Here is a 19,068-nt window from a genome sequence, read left to right as displayed (position 1 = left end):
AGATTCACTTTGCAAATATTATGTCATTTGACCCTCACTATAGCCCTGAGAGATAGGTGCTACTATTTACACCATTATCTAGATAGATAAAGAGATAGAAAGAGATGTAGAGAGAGATAGATCTAGAAATAGGTATAGATAGGTATAGACATAAATATAAATATCTGGCATAGCTTGCAAAATATATTTGAAGTTTAATTGATATTTCTAAAGTGATATCAAAGAATAAATTTCTAATGTCATGAATAGAGTCATCCTTAACAAAAGGGAGTAAGGGTTCATCACTTTTTTGTGTAATATGGACCTTTTTGGCTATCTGTTAAAGAATCCCATAGACTCCCTTTTCAGAATACTATTTTTAAATGTGTATAATAAAAAGACATATATTTACAAAGGAAACCTAGTATGTTGAAATGCAGTTGTCAATATATTGAAAAAATATTTGCAGACCCCATATTAAGTATCCCTAAATTAGAGGTAGCTATCAAATACTATATGGTCCTGTTTCTATTTCTATGCATGAGGCTTGAACATCTGCTTTTAATTAAACTAGGAATATTTAATCATGCATTTTAAAAGATATCTATAGTTTCTTTAATCTTATCAATTGAAGATCAGCATGAGGAATTTGTTTCACTCTAAGTTTCTTCTTGTGTCATTACGTTGATTACTGATTTTTTTTAACCTCAGGAACATGTCAATGAAAACCTACTTTCCTTATTAAAATTTTTACTTGGACTGATTTTTTTCAAAATGTCCTGCCTTCGTGAATCTCTGATCTGATTATTAGTAAGATGAACATGGTAGAGGAAGAACAGTGTGTCATTGGCCAATGAACTCACCTAATTTTTCAGGAGTATAGGTAAGGGAGAGGCTGATACTGTGAAAAACTCTGCCCTGAGTGCCATCTTGACTTTTTCACAGCTATTTTACTAATCTGTAGAATTTCAGTTTAAATATCTGGTTGCTGAAAAGTATTTAATATCCTTTCTCAGTTTCAACAGCTTTGTCTTTGTCATTCCCATCCATCCTTTGTGTCTTTACCTTATCACTTCTGATCTGACACTTCTAATCAATAAGCAAATAGTCATTCCCTCCTCCTTCTTAAAGCCTCATATATTCATGGATCCTAGAGATAGACTAAGAGAATTATGTCAATTCAGAGGTGGACAAAGAGAATGATAGTAAAAAATATGTTGGAACACCTGTTTTGGGTAATGAGAAAAATCAAAGACCTTTATTGAGACATAAATTACATATAAACCTCAGATGCATCAATCAGGAATATTTTCTTTAAGAAAATAATTAAAATGCCCTTAATATATGGCAAGTCTAAAAAGTCATATAAGGTAAATAAAATTGATTATGCTTTTTAAGGACAGAATATTATTTGTTACCATTGAGTAAGTTATTTGTGAACTAGCTGCTGAAAGGCAGGTAGACCATTGCCTTTTGTAAAGAAAAGATTAAAAGCAATACAAAGCTAAAATCAATTTTAGAAGATACTCCAGAGTCAATCTAGTCAAAACTATTTAAAAAAATAACATGACTAAAAAGCGTTCATCCAGCTTCCACTATAAGATTTCCAAGAAGCATTACCCAATTACTTCCCAAAATAGCCCATTTCACTTTTGAATGGTGGTAATTGTTTAGAATTTTTCACTGATATGAAGCATATATTTCCCCTTGTTATTCCTACCATTGTTCCTGATCCTGCCTTCTAGAGACAAAGAAAACAAATAAAGTAAGTCATACATGTGATGTATCTTTCCAATAATTGAAGAAAGCTATCATTTCTTCCCCAATCACAATTCTTTCCTTCATGATAAACATCCCAAGTTTCTTCAATTGATCCTTGTACAACTTTGATTCAATATCCTTCATTTACACTGTTTATGTTCTTCTCAATACTCTCCACCTTAACATTTTTCTTCCTTCCAAACTAGGGCATCTAGCAATGAAGAAAAAATAAATAATAAAAATGAGAAAAACATGATATTTAACCAAAATATCTCTAATATGATTTAAATATTACTGATAACAAAATTAGGAAATATATGAAGAAAATAATAATGACACCCATTACATCAATTTCATTTAAAAAAAGTTTAACTAATGTAAATCAACTGCTACAAAAAGGGGCCCAAAAGAACCAAAAACCACCTTAGTTAAAAAAACATTTAGCATATTTGACAAGTAGAGAGTTGTAGATGTCCAGGATAATGAAGGTTTAAAGAATAAACAGTCTCACAAAACCTTACAGAGAAGGATGATGAAAAATTATAAAAAATATCATTTCATAAAACAGAGAAACAGCGGAGGAAGAAAAAAATGAAGTAAATCTTGGATAAAGAATTAACAATGACAAATAGTTTTGAGGGCCCTAGGAAATAAAACTAAAACAACAATAAACAAACAAAATTTGGGTATGATCTGAAAAGTCAAACCAACACATTTTGCTTACAAGTATCACAATAACTGATGTTCATAGAAAGGCTATATTCCACAGTATATATTGTATTAAATGTCACATGATTGAAAGTGGCAGAGAATACAAAGTCCCATTTTCCTCTTTGGTTACTATAAAAATCATGTGAATTGGGGCAGCTAGATGGCACAGTGGATAGAGCACCGGCCCTGGAGTCAGGAGTACCTGAGTTCAGATCCGGCCTCAGACACTTAACACTTACTAGCTGTGTGACCCTGGGCAAGTCACTTAACCCCAATTGCCTCACTAAAAAAAAAAAAAATCATGTGAATTTATAAAGTACACCATCTTAAAGTCTCTCCCCAACTAAAGTGACTCCCCTCATTGTGTCAAAGTTATAAAAGACACAATGAAAGATAAAAACAACCTGACTATGTGAACTTTTGACCATTAATATCCTGAAAGGCACTAAAGAGCTGAATGCATCCTCACCAAAACTCTTTCCTACTGTAACAAAAGAGATCCAGTGAAGATTACAAATTTTGGAAGAATTCCCTATAGATTGTGAGGTGACAGTGTGATGATTAAATTAAGCCTTAAAACATTAGCAAACCTTGTAACATAGGTCCATAATCACTCTAAGGAATTTGGCCTATACAAAAGGAAAAACAAACAAACAAATGGGAGAAGAATATCTATTCTTCTGACTAGTTGCATGGGCAACCTGTTGATTTCACCTATCTGTATAAAACATCCTTGGGCAGTCACTATAAATAGGCAATAAATTGGGACAAGATTCAATGGGAGAAGCATTATTCCCAAATTTCCTTTGGGTAAATTCAAAATTCTTTTTTGAATCTCATACTTCTCCCTAAAGCAAAAAGTAATTTTTAACATTTAACATTCATACCATCATGGTGTGTTGCTGCAAGTCTTGGAACACTACAATGAAAGAGGAATTAAAATTCAGCATCAACTGAAAGCAAATGGAGGAACTCAAGTTGGAGGTGGGCAGGCTACAACATCTGATAACGAAGGAATTATCTTGAAAACCAGTGTCATAAAATAAATACCTGCTCCGAAAGACCATGGATCAATAATGTAAAAGAGAGCTAGCCAATGGATGGTCAATATATTCCTCTGGCATGCTCATAATGGAAAGAAAAATTGAAGAAGGAAATTGCTATTGTTCAGAGAAATGCAAATTAAAATAACTCTGAGATATCGCTTTACACCTATCAGAGTCTCAAATAGAACAAAAAGGGAAAATATTGGATGTAGAAGGGATGTGGCAAAACTGGGATGCTAACTCACTGTTGGTGTACTTGTGAAAAGAGCCAACCATCCTGGAGATCAATTTGGAAATATGCCCAAAGAACTATAAATATGTGCATAGTTTTTAATTTAGCAATACCACAAATAGATTTATCTCACAAAGACACCCCCCCAAGAGAAAAAAATCTATGTGTACAAAAATATTTATAGCAGGTTGTTTTTGTTTCTGTTGGCTAAGAATTGTAAATCAAAGGAATGCCCATCAATTGGGGAATGGCTAAGCAAACTGCGGTATATGATGGTGATGGAATATTATTGTGCTATAAGACAAGCAGTGCTATAAGACAATCAGGATGATTTCAGAAACACCTGGAAAGAATTGTATAAATGGATATTTGGTGAAGTGAGCAGAACCAGGAGAACATTGAGCATAGTGACAGCAATATTGTGTGGTGAAGAACTGTGAATGATTTAACTATTCTCAGCAAGACAATGACCCAAGACAATCTTGAAGTACTAATGATAAAGCACCTCCATAGAAAGAAATGATATTAATTGAAAATTGATTGAAATATGCTTTTTTTTTGCATTTTTCTGTTTCATTCAAGTTTTCTTATAGAAAAAGATTGATATTTTAATGTTTTACATAATTGCCCATGTATAAACTATATCTGATTGATTACTGGCTCAGGGAAGTGGGAAGAGAGGGAGGGTAAGAGGATTTGGAATTCAAAACTTTAAATTAAAAAAAATGTTTATTATTAAAAATAAAACAAAATTGAAGAAGGCCTGTTAGACATTAGATGGATCTCCTGAAGGTAACATTTGAGAGAATATTAGCAAGAGTTATATCAGATAGGCAGACATCAAGTATATTCAATATGCAATATGAAAAAATAGACACAGCAATGAAATTATGTCTATTGGAGTATGATAGTATTTCTAATAGGTCTTTCCCAAAGAACTACCTTTCTATATAAGCTATTAGGTTTCTTGGATAATTATTGTCAATTTTCATAGGATCAAAGATATGAAGTGGCAAAAGACTTCAGAGACTATTCAGTTCAGACATCTCATTTTATATAAAGCGACACTGAGGGAGAGGGAGGTTAAGTCACTTGCTGCTGGTTAAACAGTAAATTTTGGCAAAATTTGATACAAAGTACCTCTGACTCCAGAACCTGTGATCATCCCAGTATAGTGTACAAAATCCCATTCTTTTCATGGATTTGCATGTCATCCTTGAGCAGGGGCCATGCTAATCTTCTCTGTATCGTTCCAATTTTAGTATATGTGCTGCCAAAGCAAGCACTATACCAACCATTCTGAAGTGCATTTTGGAACTATGCTTGAAGGTCAATAAAATTGTTCATGCCCTTTGACCCAGCAAAAGCACTACTAGGTCTATGCCACATGGATATTTAAAAAAAAAAGAACGAAAAAAAGAAAGAAAGAAAAGAAGGACCTATAGGTATACAAAATTTTTTTGCATTTATTTTTGTGTTGGCAAAATTCAACATGCAGTATAAAAATAGGAATAATAATGACATTAGGTCTATTGGAGTATTATAGTAAAGAAGATTTCCCTTTCTATATAAGCTATTTGGTAAAATTATTGCTAAATTTTATAGGATCATAGATATAGAGTTGGAGGATGCCCATAAATTGGTGAATGGCTGAACAAGTAACTGAATATGAATATGAAGAAATATAATTTTGCTGTAAGAAATGATAAAGGAGGTAGTTTCAGAAAAACACCCCAAGAAGATTTCTATGAAGTGATGCAAAGTGATATAAGAATCATGAGAACCTTCTGCACAATAACAGCAATACTGTAAAGATGAGCAAATTGTAAAAGACTTAGCAACAATAAAATGATCCATCAGAAATCCAAAGGTATCATAAGGAAAAGGGCTATTCAACTCTAGATAGAACTGATAGACTTATAATGTAGATTAAAGCATATTATTTTTCTTTATTTTTCAGCATGTGACTAATGAAGACATGTTTTACATGCACATGTAACGCATCAGTATAAATGAATATCATGTCTTATCTCAATGGGTCAGAGAGGTGGTTGTAGAGTGAATGTAACAAGATTATCGCTCTTTTGCCTAATTTTTAATGTACAGCACATTTCAAGTACATGTTTTTAACATGTACAATTTGTTATGCTTTAGCTATAGTATATGTTTTTTTTTAAAATTACTTTTTATTGTTGTTTTTTGTCTTACAGCATCACTTACCCCCCAGTATACTTTCTCCTCCCCTTCTAAGATAGCTATCCCACATAACAAGCAGCAACTTTTTTAAAAAGGGGAACGAATAAATCTACACAACTGATTGATAAATTAAAAAAAGACCAAAAATACTTACAATGTATTACACCTGTGGACTTCCCACCTCCACAAACAATGGGTTAGATTTGTCTTCTCATACCTCTTCATTTGAATTATACTTGATCTTTATAATTTTGTTAAATTCACTTTTGATTTTGGGTATTGTATGTTCCTTTCATTTATTTTTTTTCTTGGCTATGCTTAGTAATTCATGCAAAGCTTCTATCTTTTCTCTTTTATCACATGCATCATTTATTATACCACAGTAATATTACATTACATTCTTGTGCCCCAATTGTTTACCCATTGCTTAATTGATCTGCATTATTTTTGTTTCCCAATTTTTGCTAACACAAAAGTGATAGCCTTAGTATCTTCTCTGTCTCTGTCTCTGTCTCTGTCTCTGTCTCTGTCTCTGTCTCTGTCTCTGTCTCTGTCTCTGTCTCTGTCTCTCTCTGTCTCTCTCTGTCTCTCTCTTTTGGTGAGGGAATTGGGGTTAAGTGACTTGCCCAGGATCACACAGCTAGTAAGTGTCAAGTGTCTGAGGCCGCAGACATAGTATCTTAATAAAAATATGTATCCCTAGAAATATTTCATGACAAAAACCTATTCTCTAAAATCAGACAGAACTGGATGACCATTTTATTAGGATATATATTTTTTAAATTCTGTATCTCCCAATAATGCTTCAGACTATTTATATCAGTCAGTAAGAGAGACAACCAGGACAGGTGTCAGCAGCCTGTGCCATCTGCCATAATAGGCTGGGCACAAAGCTATTTAGAACAATACTATCATCTTAATATTCCCAGATACCTTAATGAGTTTCTCACTCTAATTAAATGTGGAACTTGCAGAGATCATTGGGTGCCAGATTGCTGTGACTGGAAACAAGCTTCCGTTGTTTTGAGGGATCTTTTTTCTAATGACACCAACACACTTTAGGTTTCAGTATTTATAGTCTCAAAATGCCATTCATATAGGAGATTAAATGAACTACAAATCAAAATATCAAAGAAGAAAGGTAAATATTTGGACAAGTAAATGCATATAAGAAGAGAAAAATCAAAGTATTCAACTACCTGGGAAACAGATGAAAAATTCAAGGTATGACCAATTGTTTAGAGCTAAAATTCCATGCTGAAATTTTAGTATACTTATGAGAATAACCTCACAGTATGATGACATGTTACTCCTGTTCCTGTGTAGTGATTCATTAACACCATTTACAAAAGTACTTTCATTATTGGTTATTGCTTTCACAATTTTGAAATGAACCCTTTAAATCCTTTCCCCAAGCAACCAAACTAAAACAATTTAATTGCTTTTATCCTAAACATATTGTCCTTATTTTCTTGCACTCTTTTTTAATAAGTTTCTTTTTGCTTTGTTTTTGCCATCAGGTAGAGAATTGGTTTTTGAAATTATAAATTAAGAGCTTCCTATATATAAGTATGATACCACGTGCTATAAGAGATTCAAAAGAAACAAAATATTTAATATATGCCTTTAGAGGCCATTTAATTTGAGAGACAAGATACATCTTTCTCAAAAAGCTAGAAACTGTAATGTTTCTCTCATACACATATGATAGATATTTGTATATGTGTGTGTGCATATATATATATATGTGTGTGTGAAATATGATCATTCATGGTATAAGACCTCCACTAATATCTTTCTAATGTCAAGAGACTGCAAGGAAGATTTCCAATACACTTTCTTGACCCCCTGTAGCAAACATGAAAGGACTGAGCTCAAGCATTCTGGATGGGTACAAATACAGTGACTAGTGGCTGTATTGGGGAATATAAAGGATAATGTAATCACATGTCAGATTATACTGTAGAGATTTTAAGAACTATAAGAATTTAAAGGAAGGAAAGATTTTTATGGTCAGTGTTTAATCAGTCTTGTGTCTGTGATGGAATTAGTCAAAATATTTTCAGTCACTATGCCCAGTTTTTGCTAAGGTGCGAAGGGCGATCTGTCCTTCCATTCTTAAAGATTGTCAGTGCTATGAGACACTGTGGTTCAATCAGAATGTAATTGATCCAAGGTATACATTTAGAAATCCTTGTTTTCACTTATATTCTATAGTATATGCTTTTCATCACTGCCCTATCTAAATGAGGTTGAGATGTTTCTGCTTTTGCTATATCTCAACTACTTTCCTGGCAACACCTTCCCAAGTATTTTGTTTTTGGTGTTGTGTAGGGAGGGTAATTCTGGAGGAAAGATATCTGAACTACACAAAACCTCTGAACAGAAACCATTGTTTTAGGCACTGGTCTTTCCCCCCCTATTCTTTTGGAAGGGAATGAGCTGGTATCTTCACTTTCCTGAATCTAATCTGTGTTCCAGTGACTTTGGGCATCATAGTTTAGTAGTAGTAGTAGTAGTAGTTGTTGTTGTTATTGTTTTAGTAGTTGTAGTAGTAGTAGTAGTACAAGTTTGTTTTCATGAAGAGAGAGGTGTGGTGCCCTTCACTACAGTTTTATTTTGCTTGTTATCACATAAACTATGCATGTGTTTCATACCTACATGGTCTTGACAAAACCCTTTATCTTTTTTTTTTTTTTTTTTTTGGTGAGGAAATTGGGGTTAAGTGATTTGTCCAGGGTCACGCAGCTAGTAAGTGTCAAGTGTCTGAGGCTGTGTTTGAACTCAGGTCCTCTTGAATCCAGGGCCAGTCCCCTGAAAACACTTTATCTTATACAAATAAATAATACAGTTCTTGCTTACTCAAAAGACTTCTATATAAAATGATTTTTACATAATTCCTGTATATTCCTTGGAGGAAGGGGACCAGCATGTGGTTCATGGACACATGGTTGGGGGACAGAGAAGAGAGAACAGGAAGAGGAACACATGCAGAGGGAGGGAACAGACATCTGCGGGGCCAGACTCAAACAGACAGGAAACTATATACAACACTTGGACAGTTTTGGACAGATATGGATCCCCAAATGCAGACCCAGGGAAGACAAACACAAGCCTGACTCAAACAGTTGAATTGTGCTAGCAAAAGTCTCCTCACTTGCTAGAAGCCTCAAGCCAAGGACCCGGTCTAGTACTTATACAGTAAAGTTAACATAGGTGGGTTTTGGAATGTAGAATTCTTGAATAATTCTTTATGTAAAGTCAAATTTGCATAATGCAAATTTATGTTAAGCAAGAACTGTCTGTATATAAATCTGCAAAGTAGCCTTTTTAAAACATTCCTGATTATAAAAAGAAAAAGTGCTGGAGTGCATTTTACTTAACTATCCACAGATATTTCTTATTCAGCAGGGGGATGCTTATATAGCAGGATGTTCTTGGGCTTATCCTGGTTACTATAACTGTCACTCATCTGGATTATAATTTGTCCAACATGATACAGTTAGACCTGAGAAGTCTAGTTCAAGGACTTGGCACTTGCCCTGGATGATAAAGGGAATATATGATTTGGTTTGATGGAATAGAGGAGATTCAAGAAGAGAAGATATATTTAACAGCTCGAATAAAGAAACAGACGTAGGCATGAGTCATGAGTATGCAAGGGGCAGTGAGGATACTGACCTGACAGGAGCTAATGCTTCTTGCAGTGGAAAAATGAGCTATAAACCAGGGTAGGCAAATTGAACCCTAGTGATAGAAAGCCTTCTGGACTTCTGGGGAAGGTAAAAATAGATGAAACAGGTATGATGTAGTAATAATGCCATATTTATTATATGATTTACATACATAAAATTATAACAATATTTATTTACATTAACATAGCATTTTAATTTGACCAAGAAGTGCTCTCTTAAAAAAAAAAAGTCATACAAGAAAGGAAAAGAAACAAAGGAAAGGAAAGGAAAGAAGCATTACTTAAGCAATGACTTTTCTGAGATACTGTGCTAAGCAATTTACAAATTTCATCTAAGCCCCGCAGCAACTGTGGGAACTAGGTGCTATTATTAGATCTATTTTATAGAAGACGAAAATTGTTAATTCAGTGGTTAAGTTACTAGCCCAGGATCACACAGCTAGTAAGTTTCTGTGGCAGGATTTGATCTTAGAATTTCCTGAGACCAGGACTCTCCACTGTACTATATAGGAAGGTAATATGTATACATAAATAGTATAAAAATATATACTTATGTATATGTATGTATGTATGAATGCATGCTTGCTCCATGCATAGATATATAGCTAGGTGGCCCTTTGGATCAAGTGACAGGCCTAGAGTCAGGAAGACCTGAATTCAATTGCAGTCTTTGACACTTGCTAGCTGTGTGACCCTGGAAAATCATCGGACTTCTATTTGTCTAAGTTTCTCAACTATGACATGGGGGTAATAACAGCACCAACTGCCCAGGGTTGTTATGAGAATAGAATGAGATAATATTTGTAAAGCACTTAGCACAATGTCTGGCACATAGTAGGTGCTATATAAATGCTAGCTATTGTTCTTATTTTTATTATTTAAGTATATAACAAAATGTGTATATCAGTATACATAGTACAATATGTACAAATCAATCTGTCTAAATATATTGGGACAATTAACGTTTGGTTCTGTGCAGTTTTCATTTATTATTTCTTGAAATATAGTTCTGAAAAAAAGCCTTTTTAAAAAGTCCATCGACTATTCTTTGAAACCCAAATCACTCTGGTTTTCTTTGGATGACTGATAATAGGTCCCAGCCCAAGCCTTACTTACTCATTGTTTGGGTACTGAAAGCTCAGAATGAGTGTAAATAGACATTTTTTCTGTACTAACCAAAGCTTTAAGGGTCTTCTCCTTCCAGATTGATATTTTGGGATGATAAATTGGGCTATCTTTTGTCTTATTTCTAACCTAGCCCTGAGTCTTTGAATGGGCATTGTCTCAGAAAAACTGAAACCTTAGAAAGACCTTAGTTTAGAAAGACCAAGGCCCCATAATGTATGATGGGGCATCAACAGTTTTATTAGCATTCTAGTCTTGCCACTGGACTTTGGTAGATCTGAATGATAGTGAGGCTGATGACTTTGGAACTCTGCATCACTTAAATCCAATTCACATGCAAGTCAAGACATCACCCTCAAGATGTCATTGGTTGGGGCAGCTAGGTTGTGCAGTGGATAGAGCACCGGCCCTGGAGTCAGGAGTACCTGAGTTCAAATCCAGCCCCAGACACTTAACACTTACTAGCTGTGTGACTCTGGGCAAGTCACTTAACCCCAATTGCCTCACTTAAAAAAAAAAAAAAGATGTCATTGGTCTTTTTAGAGAATGAAGGACCACCATCAACAATAACAACAAAATAAATATATTTATATTTTGATAGAATTATATTTGTGCACAGATCTGTGCACATTATGTATTACAAGGAGAGCCCTTGATAAACCTTACATTACTTTCTAAATGTGAGTCACAATTGTTATTTTCTCACTGCTACAAACACAGCAAATCCATATTACTTGGTCTAGACCTGTAAGTTCTTAGTGTGGGAACTCCCTACAAAGATAAGGATTATTTATCCATTTTTCTGTAACAGTGTTAAAGAGTTTTCTGGGTCACTGTCAGTATATTTAAAAGAACCGCTAATGCCAAAACCATTTCTCCATCTTCTACAACTACCTAGTCCTCGGATCAAGTACTATTATCAACATTTTACAAATGAGAAAAGTGAGAAATAGAAGAGTAAATTGACTTGCCCAGTGGAAATAATATTAGAACCAGAACATGAACCTCTCCTAACTAAAATTTATATGCTCTTCATACTACAACATATTATTTAAAAGAATAAAGTAATTTTCCCTTCATTTATGGTTCATTTTGTTAATGTGCAGTTATAATTACAAAATTTACAATTTACAAAATCATTTGTATAATTGCTGCACTTAACATCAGAGTGAAGATTTTTTTTTTCAATCATGGAAATTTTTGAAGACCATCTACAAAGTTTTAGAGAGGTAATTATCTACTTCCTTAGAGGGAGAAATGAAATAAAACTAAATTAGAGATCCTTGAAATATTATGATATGTGACATCGATGTCCCCAGCTTACCTAGCCTCTAGCTTTCTATCTTGATTTTTTAAAAAGTCAACTTTAGATGAGAGGTATTTTCATCAGACAAATGAATGGAAGAAAATTATAAGATACAAGTTATGGGTTTGAGTATAAAATTTAAGTTTCAGAATCTCTCTTCTCCACAGACACACCTACTTATTGTACATGGGCATTAAGGTAGAAGAGCTTTTGAGAATGTGAAATCGCTGAGGAAGCTCTAGCTCTCTGAATCTGCCTCTATGCCATATTTGTGCTGAATGGACCACTATGCAAGTTCTAGGTAGCTTCCAGTCTGTTTCTCTTATCTGTCCACTCTATTGGCAGAAACTAATTGTCCTAGACTTCCCTATGATTCCTGCTCTCCTATTATCTTGGTCCAGGTCTCCATCTTAATAATAGATAGCATTTGTATAACAACTCTTTGCAAAACATTTTATATGTGTTATATCATTTGATCCTTATAAGAACCCTGTAAGGCAAGTGCATTCACATTTTTATTCCAATTTTTTAGATAAGGAAATGGAGGATAGAAAATGTTAAATGACTTGCCAAGGGTCACATATCTAATGGTCATGTGAGGGAAGATCTGAACCCAAATAATCCCAACTCGAAGTCCAGCACACTATACACTGCAACACTTAGTTTCCTGTCTTATCTCATATAGCCTAAAGTTAAAATGTAAAAATTATCATAACTTAATTGACTTGGTTACATTAGTTCCTATGATTCTCCTTCTGAACTTTGTAGTACTCACTACAAATGTGAAGTTTAGATTTAATTATTTTAATATTAATGTAATCAAAAGCAATAAAGTTCTCTTATAGCCTATAAACTTTCTGGCTGATTTCTGAATTTCCACTTTCCAGCTTTTGGATAACCTCACATTAAGATGTGAAATCTCAACTTCATTTCATCCAGGGGCCATTTGCAGAGGAAGGTTAGCAGTCTATCTTCTGGGGAAATTTCACAGTCTTTTTAAATCCAAAGAAGATTAGAACAATCTCAGCTCCTGTAGAGATAACATCCCCTTCCTGGCCTAAAACAAGGTAAACTCTGAAGTGCAATAATTACTAGAGAATCTCCTTGGTGCTTTTGCCATTGCCTTATGCTACCCTTACAGCCCAGGTGCCTAAAACTCTCACCACAAAACACATAATCCATTCTTCAACTTCTGACATTCCCCTTCCCCTTCATTCCCATATTCCAATGACTGGGGATTGATGACACTTCCAAAGCTGCCACCTGCAACTTGAGGGTGCTGGATACCCTCTTTTCTTCCTAGGTTTTCATGGACCCATTCTCTCTTGGTTTTCCTCCTAGATGTCTGATCATGCATTTTCATTCTCCTTTTTTGGATTTTTTTTCACCCACTAATGTATGTGTCCCATAGGGTTCTTTCCTGAACCCTATTACCTTCTCCTAAACCATTTCACTTGGTCATCTTATGAGCTCCCTTGGTTGTAATTATAATCTGTATGTTCATGATTCCAGATCTATTTTCTAGACTTATTTCCTAACTTCCATACTTGCATCTTCATCCTCCCATTAGCCTTTATAAATCAGATATTACATTCATCATGTCCCTCTAAAATGCTCCGCTCCTTCCAAACTTCCCTGTTATTGTCAAAGAAATAACTATCCTCCCAGTCACCCAAGCTTGATAGATAGGTATCCTCGGTTCTTCACTTTCACCTGTCCCCCATATCCAATATGTGGCTGAGTCCTGTCACTTTTAACTTCATAACATCTCTTGTACATACCCCCCCTTCTTGCCTATGACACTGTTACCACCCTGATGTAACCCCTCATCACCTCAAACCTGATTTTTTTTTTTTTAGGCAATTGGGGTTAAGTGACTTGCCCAAGGTCACACAGCTAGTAAGTGTTAAGTGTCTGAGGCCGGATTTGAACTCAGGTACTCCTGACTCCAAGGCCAGTGCTCTGTCCCCTGTGCCACCTAACTGCCCCTAAACCTGAATTTATTAATAGTCTTTCTGTATTGAGTCTCTCCCTACTACAGTTTACCCTCCACTCAGTTTTCAAATGAATCTGTGTAATGCATAGATTTGACCATATCAATAAACTGCAGTGGCACCCTATCACTTCAAGGATTAAATATTAAATTCATTGGTATTCACAACCCTTCACCTCTTGGGTCCCCTCCAACTTCCATAGTCTTTTTACACCTTACACATCTTTACACATTCAGTCCAGTGACACTGGCTTGCTTGTTGTTTCTTGCAGAAGGCACTCTGTGTATAGAATCTGAGCATTTCCAGTCACTATATCCCGTATTTCCAATGTTCTCCCTCTTCATCTCTGCCTCCTGTCTTCTCTGGATTCCTCAAAGTCTCACCTAAAGCCCTATATTCTAGGATAAAGCTTTCTTAACTATTTTTAATACATAGCTGTTCTTTATTTTTTCAAATTATATATGTATATGTTTATGTGTATATATACACACACATATATATGTGTGTGTTTATATGTCTATGTATATATGTGTGTGTGTCTGTGTACATGCATATGTGTATGACTAAATAAAAATACATATGGAATATAAATATAAATACACATATATACTGATATATGTATATACACATACATAGCTCTCTGTCTGTCTGTCTGTCTATCCCCTGAAGTCAGGAAGACTCATCTTTTGCAGTTCAAATATGGCTTCAAATACTTAGTAGCTGTGTGACCCTGGACAAATCACTTAACTGTGCTAGCCTTAGTTCCTCATATGTAAAATGAGCTGAAGAAGGAAATTGAAAATCATTTCAGTTTTTGTTTGCCCTTCATTTTTAGAGGACCAGTGGTATAACAGGGTATTGTCTTAACTTGTATATGAACTGGATTCAAGTGAGGTAGAATTGCACAAAGTCATCAGCCTTTCTTACTGACTCTTCAAATTCCAGTTGCAAGACAAAAGTCAAGACATCTAGCAATGGCCTGGGATGAACTGGATGACCTTTGTGTCTCTGATGTTTATCCAAACTCTAAGCACCTAATTCAGTTGCCCTCGGCACCATTGGAACACATTATTCTCATCTGCCCATTCCACTGGAGAAAGTCTTCAAATGCTTAGGGTAGATATTCCACTAACTCACTGAAGGGCTTGAGGACCATTGGTTGTCCTCCACCTGGTTTAGCCCTCCTACCAAGACTGCTTACCAGAATGAGGCTGCTGCACATGCTACAGATTCTTGGAGCTACAGGTGAGAGTCGAGCACCAGGTAGACACCAAAGATAGATGGGCAGCTTTGAAAACGGTTGGGCAAACTTTTAAACCAGAGGTACTAGCCCTCCTTGAAGGTCCCTGCAAAGATCCATATACTTCAGTATCTTTTTCAAGAAAAACTAAAATGGGGTCATGAATGATTGGACACAATTGAAATGACTGAACAAATGTATTTATGTATTATGTATATATGCACATATGCACATAAACATGTATATAGATACATATACATATCCATATACACACGTGTATATATGTATGTGTATATATTTGTTTGCATCTTGTTTTCACTATTGGATAAAATTGTGAACTGATAGAAAAGGACCTTTTTGTTGTTGTTGTTGTTGTTGTTGTTTTGTATGTGTATCTCCAGGGCATTGCATAGTGCCTGGCATATATTAAGTCATTACTAAAGGTCAATAATAAAAGCTTATTAGAGTAGGTGACATGATGATGATGAGATCCTCATCTCTTGTAAAATTCCTTCCTGAGTTTTGAGATCTGTCACAACCTTCCAACTTGGACCTTAGTAACTACGAAGCCAAATACTCCTAAATTGCATTTGTCCCTTTGGTGTCCTAATCAGGTATTAGAGAAAGATAAGATTTTTACAACAAAAAGAAATATATCTGAATTAAAATAAATTTAACAAATTAAGAAAAAAAATCTATTTACTGTGTCAGAAAATGATATGACATCCAAAGGCTCTAATGAAGTAATAAATAAGTCTGATAGTAGACATTTCCCATAGACAAAAGTTAAGGAGAATGAAAAATTTACAAAGGATGAAATTACCCGGTATTCAAATAATTCAAAATTAAGTTAGTCTTAAAATACCACCTTATAAAAAACAGAATAAGAAAAATAGCAATCAATCAATCAATAAGCAGATAAATAATATTAATTTTAAAAGAAAATCCAATGTTGATGAATAAGTATATCAAACATAAATATCATATACACATATATGATATATAAAAAGTACATTTTCTACATTATTAGTTTTAGATATACCTTTATATATTCTAATACATATAACTTAGTATTTTAAATCTTTAAATAACTGTTTTATAAATAAAATATACATAGCAATTTATAAAAATAATATATATGACAAATTTGTTTAAATATAATTATTATATAAATAAGACCTAAATAACTCATATATGTGCAACATATATATTTATGGGTGATGAAATTTAGATATAATAGGTTCCCTAACATGACTTATATCCTACTACGAGAATCCTGATAAACAATATTGTAATATGTAATAGAATTTGTAAGACTTGTAATACTTTTAAAACATTGGTTCCATTGTTAAGACTTTATTCAATCTTTCAAGCACCATGTTTTCATATTTTAAGAAAATCTGTGATATTACCCAGAAATATATTCATTTGAACAGTCCAGATGTTGAACCATCCTTTTCCTCTCATTGTGACTGACATATCTTCAATGAATCCTTCATAGAGGGTTCATTCAATATATTGCCAGCTTCCCAGTAGAACTCAACTCAATTAAACATTTTTTAAAATTTTATTTTAAGAGCTTAATATTTCCAGCACATTTCCCTAGGCTCAGCAATACAACATAAAAGAAATAGTTCAGGGGCAGCTAGGTGGTACAGTGGATAGAGCACCAGCCCTGGATTCAGGAGGACCTGAGTTCAAATCTTGCCTCAGACACTTAACAATTACTAGCTGTGTGACCCTAGGCAAGTCACTTAACCCCAATTGCCTCACCAAAAAAAAAAGAAAGAAAGAAATAGTCCACACCCTTAGAAATGTATATGCTTTGACTAGGCAGAGTAGGTCCACAGTGTAAATAAATAGGTAAACATGAATTAAAATGACAAAAGAGAAAACATTGATTAAGGATAAGGAGATGCCTTGCAAGGGAGGTGACCTATTAGTAAGACCCTGAAGGAAAGTAAGGATTTTAAGAGGGAGAGTTGAGGATGTGATAGATTTCAGATACAGAAGATAATGAATGTAATGGTCAAGGTAAGAGATCCAATCCTGAGTTCAGAAAACAGCAGTTTTCTTGATTGTAGAGTTATGGAGAAACAACATCATACCATTCATTGCTAGTGGATTTGAAAACTTGTAAAATATTTCTGCAGAGCTATCTGTCAGTATGTAATAAAGATTCCAAAAATAGACAGACCTTTTCGCTCAATTTCACTAATAGGAATATACCCTGACAGTATCATCAAAACAAACAAAAGAATCTGTCTGCTTCAAAGATTTTCATCATAGTATTATATAGTATTTGCAAATACCTAGAAGCAACTTGTGTCAACCAATAAGGAAATGGTTAAGAGAATTGTAGACAATTAAAAGAAATGTAGTGTTTTATTTATTTTTTTTATTTTGAGAGTGTTTTCTTTATTGAGAGTATATTCTTGTTTTCCATATAAAAATGTTATTGTTTTCCAGTTACATTTAGAGATAGTTTTCAACATTTGTTTTTAGATTTCTAGTTTCAAATTTTTCTCCCTCCCCCTTCCCTAAGACAGCAAGTAATCTGATATAGGTTATATATGTACAATCACATTAAACATATTTCTGCATTAGTTATGTTATGAGAGAAGAATCAGAGCAAAAAGCAAAAAAAAAAAAACCTTCAAAAAAGAAAAACAACAACAACAACAACAAAAACCACAACACAATAGAAATAGTATGGGTCGATCTCCATCCAGATTCTACAGTTTTGTTTTTGTTTTTGTTTTTTTCTGGATTTGGATAGAATTTTTCATCATCATTCCCCTGGAACTATCCTGGACCATGGCATTGCTGAGAAGAAGAATCAGGTCTATCACAGTTGATTAGCATATAATGTTACTGATACTGTGTACAATGTTCTCCTGCTTCTGCTCATCTCACTCATCATCAGTTCATGCAAATCCTTCCAGGTTTCTCTGACATCTGCCTGCTCATTATTTCTTACATCACAACAGTATTCCATTACATTCATATACCACATTTCCCATTGTTCATCCATTCCCCAATTTATGAGCAACCCATCAATTTCCAATTCCTTGCAACCACAAAAAGAGCAGTTATAAATATTTTTGTACATGTTGGTCCTTTTCCCCTATTTATAATCTTTTTGGGAAAAAAACATAATAGTGGTATTGGTGGGTCAAAGGTTATGCACAGTTTTATATCCATTAGGGAATAGTTCAGAACTGCTCTCCAGAGAGAAATGTATTATTTTAATAAAATGCAGCAGTACTTACATTTTTTGGTCTCTGGACCCCATTAAACTATAAAAAACTATTGAGGAACTGAAAGGGCTTGTGTTTATGTGAACTATATAATACCAGATGAGAAAGAAACATGATTTTAAAAATGTATTAATTTATTTCCAAATAAAAATTAAAAGCCTATAATGTTAATATAAATATTTCATGACTATAAGTATATTTTCTAAAACAAAAATAGCAAGAAGAATGGCATTGCTTTACTTTTTTTTTCAAATTTCTAGCTATTTTCTATTGAGCCAGGAATTGAAATTTGAAAAATAATACATTCAGGATCCTCCAAAAGAGCCAAACCTATAATAATAACTAATTATAAATCATTCTTACATAATTGTACATAATAATAATAATCAACATTTATTTAGATTTAAGGTTTTCAAGCTATACACATATTATTTCAATTTGTCCTCACAAACACTACAAAGTACAACAGACATTTACCAATGAGGAAACTGAAGCTAGTCATACAGAGCAAATCACTTGCCAAG

General features: G+C 34.1%; 1 non-coding gene across 1 annotated transcript; it reads right to left on the bottom strand.

Annotated features, from left to right (window-relative positions):
- Nucleotides 1-4,908: 4,908 nt before the first annotated feature.
- On the bottom strand, nucleotides 4,909-5,015 carry LOC122733224. Its single transcript, XR_006353806.1, has one exon. It is a non-coding gene; the product is annotated as a U6 spliceosomal RNA (small nuclear RNA).
- Between the last annotated feature and the right edge of the window lie 14,053 nt (nucleotides 5,016-19,068).

This window comes from Dromiciops gliroides, chromosome 6 (assembly GCF_019393635.1).
Source record: "Dromiciops gliroides isolate mDroGli1 chromosome 6, mDroGli1.pri, whole genome shotgun sequence".
NCBI classification, from domain to species: Eukaryota; Metazoa; Chordata; class Mammalia; order Microbiotheria; family Microbiotheriidae; genus Dromiciops; species Dromiciops gliroides.
This window is presented reverse-complemented; position numbering and strand designations above follow the sequence as displayed.